This window comes from Salmo salar, unplaced genomic scaffold, assembly GCF_905237065.1.
Source record: "Salmo salar unplaced genomic scaffold, Ssal_v3.1, whole genome shotgun sequence".
Taxonomy (NCBI): domain Eukaryota; kingdom Metazoa; phylum Chordata; class Actinopteri; order Salmoniformes; family Salmonidae; genus Salmo; species Salmo salar.
In genome coordinates this window covers 44,082-47,500 of record NW_025547926.1, presented here as the reverse complement: position 1 = coordinate 47,500, position 3,419 = coordinate 44,082, and the positions used below count along the sequence as shown (strand labels likewise).

The 3,419-nt window shown below is 41.0% G+C and overlaps 1 long non-coding RNA gene across 1 annotated transcript in view; it reads right to left on the bottom strand.

The window, feature by feature from the left end:
- LOC123732505 (uncharacterized) overlaps positions 1-2,581 on the bottom strand; it is an 8,670-nt gene extending 6,089 nt beyond the window's left edge. Inside the window, exon 1 of the long non-coding RNA XR_006763179.1 lies at positions 2,440-2,581. This is a non-coding gene — a long non-coding RNA (uncharacterized lncRNA). The remainder of the gene's footprint in view (positions 1-2,439) is intronic.
- Between the last annotated feature and the right edge of the window lie 838 nt (positions 2,582-3,419).

The window sequence follows — 3,419 nt, the reverse complement described above, 5'->3', positions numbered from 1 at the left end:
TAGTCTACCTGCTGTATCAGTAGTGTCCATCTAGCTAGTGACTAGTCTACCTGCTGTATCAGTCCTGTCCATCTATCTAGTGACTAGTCTACCTGCTGTATCAGTAGTGTCCATCTATCTAGTGACTAGTCTACCTGCTGTATCAGTCCTGTTCATCTATCTAGTGACTAGTCTACCTGCTGTATCAGTAGTGTCCATCTATCTAGTGACTAGTCTACCTGCTGTATCAGTCCTGTCCATCTATCTAGTGACTAGTCTACCTGCTGTATCAGTAGTGTTCATCTATCTAGTGACTAGTCTACCTGCTGTATCAGTCCTGTCCATCTATCTAGTGACTAGTCTACCTGCTGTATCAGTAGTGTCCATCTATCTAGTGACTAGTCTACCTGCTGTATCAGTAGTGTCCATCTATCTAGTGACTAGTCTACCTGCTGTATCAGTCCTGTCCATCTATCTAGTGACTAGTCTACCTGCTGTATCAGTCCTGTCCATCTATCTAGTGACTAGTCTACCTGCTGTATCAGTAGTGTCCATCTATCTAGTGACTAGTCTACCTGCTGTATCAGTAGTGTCCATCTATCTAGTGACTAGTCTACCTGCTGTATCAGTCCTGTCCATCTATCTAGTGACTAGTCTACCTGCTGTATCAGTAGTGTCCATCTATCTAGTGACTAGTCTACCTGCTGTATCAGTCCTGTCCATCTATCTAGTGACTAGTCTACCTGCTGTATCAGTCCTGTCCATCTATCTAGTGACTAGTCTACCTGCTGTATCAGTCCTGTCCATCTATCTAGTGACTAGTCTACCTGCTGTATCAGTAGTGTCCATCTATCTAGTGACTAGTCTACCTGCTGTATCAGTAGTGTCCATCTATCTAGTGACTAGTCTATCTTTACAACTGGGATTGATGGTGCCTTCAAGACAATTGGGAACTCGAAAAATACAAGGTCAATGACATCAGTGATCTTAACCTCTATGGGACCGGCGGGACGAATTCGTCCCACCTACGTAACATCCACTGCCAGCCTGTGGCGCGATTTTCAAAATCTTCAAAATCCTATTACTTCAATTTCTCAAACATATGACTATTTTACAGCCATTTAAAGATAAGACTCTCGTTAATCTAACCACACTGTCCGATTTCAAAAAGGCTTTACAACGAAAGCAAAACATTAGATTATGTCAGCAGAGTACCAGCCAGAAATAATCAGACACCCATTTTTCAAGCTAGCATATAATGTCACCAAAACCCAGAAGACAGCTAAATGCAGCACTCACCTTTGATGATCTTCATCAGATGACAACCCTAGGACATTATGTTATACAATACATGCATGTTTTGTTCAATCAAGTTCATATTTATATCAAAAACCAGCTTTTTACATTAGCATGTGACGTTCAGAACTAGCATACCCCCGCAAACTTAGCAGAGATCCTTAGTAAATGATAGAGATGGCAAAGAAGTTCCAGAAATGGTCAGACAGGCCACTTCCTGTAAAGGAATCTCTCAGGTTTTGACCTGCCATTTGAGTTCTGTTATACTCACAGACACCATTCAAACAGTTTTAGAAAATTTAGGGTGTTTTCTATCCATATGTAATAAGTATATGCATATTCTAGTTACTGAGTAGGAGTGGTAACCAGATTAAATCGGGTATGTTTTTTATCCAGCCGTGTCAATGCTGCCCCCTAGCCCTAACAGGTTTTAATGAAGGTCGGGAAAGTCGTAAGCTCTAGAAGAAAAAAAAAAGAGTCCCGAGTTACCGACTTGGAATTCCGAGTTGGATGACCATTCAAAACGATTTTAAAATCAGTTGGTTCTCGTTTTTCTCCGAGTTCCCAGTTGTCTTGAACGTACTGAATTCGGGAAGTCGAATATTTCCCGAGTTCTGACCTCCCAGTTGTTTTAAACGCGGCATGAGTTTTAACGCTCAACGTCACATAGCAAAACATATCGTTAAAAACAAATAGACATGATGCCAGTTCGCATAGCGGAAGATATTCACATTCGTGAGTTTACATGGCACAGCGAGGCGTTCAGGAGGATTTAGGGCAGGAAGACAAGCTGCTCATTAAAATGTACTATTAAATCATTCTGACTAATCAAGTCTACCAGAGACGCCATCCCGACTCGATAAAACGCTGGAATTAGTAGCCTATTTAAAAAAAAGAAGAAAAAAAAGAGACCATTTGAGTAAGTTTATGAAAGTTTATGAAAGTAAAGCGACACATAAACATCGCAGGAGGCCGGGTTGGAACACCCAGTTTTCCTCTGATTTCACGCCGCTTTTCGAAGCATTTCCCCCTTTATGGGTCCTCCAGACGGGGCTTCTACTACCATCATCATCATCATCATCAAAACTACTGGGATTTGTGAGTTTATATGACAAGACGAGCAGCGCTGTGGTGTTTGGCGAAACAAAACAAGTCGTTTCTTACCTTGTATCGGTTCACTTCCACTTTGAGTTTATAATTTTTTTTTACTAGTGTAGAGAGTCAGAATAACTATCTTCCTGTCTGTGTTTTGTTTCTTTAGTTGAAGACGATGTGAACTTCCGGAAGCTCTAGACCAGCGGCGGTTTGTGACACCTTCACTCTACACCCCCGCATGCAGACTGCACAGTCGACTTTCATCAGAAAAGATATTACAGTCATGTTTAAATAAGCAAAGATAGTCAAGTCAAGTTTATTATTTATTTCTCTGGTTTGATGGACTGACAGTTGTACGTGAAACAGTTTTATATCCAAATATAGAATTTACAAATTAAGTTTTTGTTTTACATTGGCGTATTAATTTAAGGACGACGCAGTATAAAAGTTGTTTGAGATAGTAGAGAGCTCTTGGACTGTTTCCAATCACGGTGACTAAATAAAACCCACTTCTAAATAAACCCATGATGCTTTGTATTAATTATTCCAAAAATAATCACGCCCATGAGTGCTGACATAACCAATGGCTGGTCTCTGGGCTGTCCAGGATTGGTCCATCGGAAAGTTACACTGCAAATCGGGAACGTATGGAACGGAACGGAACCGTTCCAACCCAATCAATTCCAGGGCCCGATATCCCAAAACCATAAACCGGCCCAAGGTTCATTCAAGTAAGTATATTTTCTATCGCCAGTGCTTGACTTGGGGCAGGAGCTCAGACGCTGAATACCGGCCCCTCAAATCAAATTGTATTTGTCACATGCGTCGAATACAACAGGTATTAATAACCTCACAGTGAAATGCTGAATACAACAGGTATTAAAATAATCTCACAGTGAAATAAATGCTGAATACAACAGGTGTAGTAGACTTTACAGTGAAATGCTGAATACAACAGGTGTAGTAGACCTCACAGTGAAATGCTGAATACAACAGGTGTAGTAGACCTCACAGTGAAATGCTGAATACAACAGGTGTAGTACCTCACA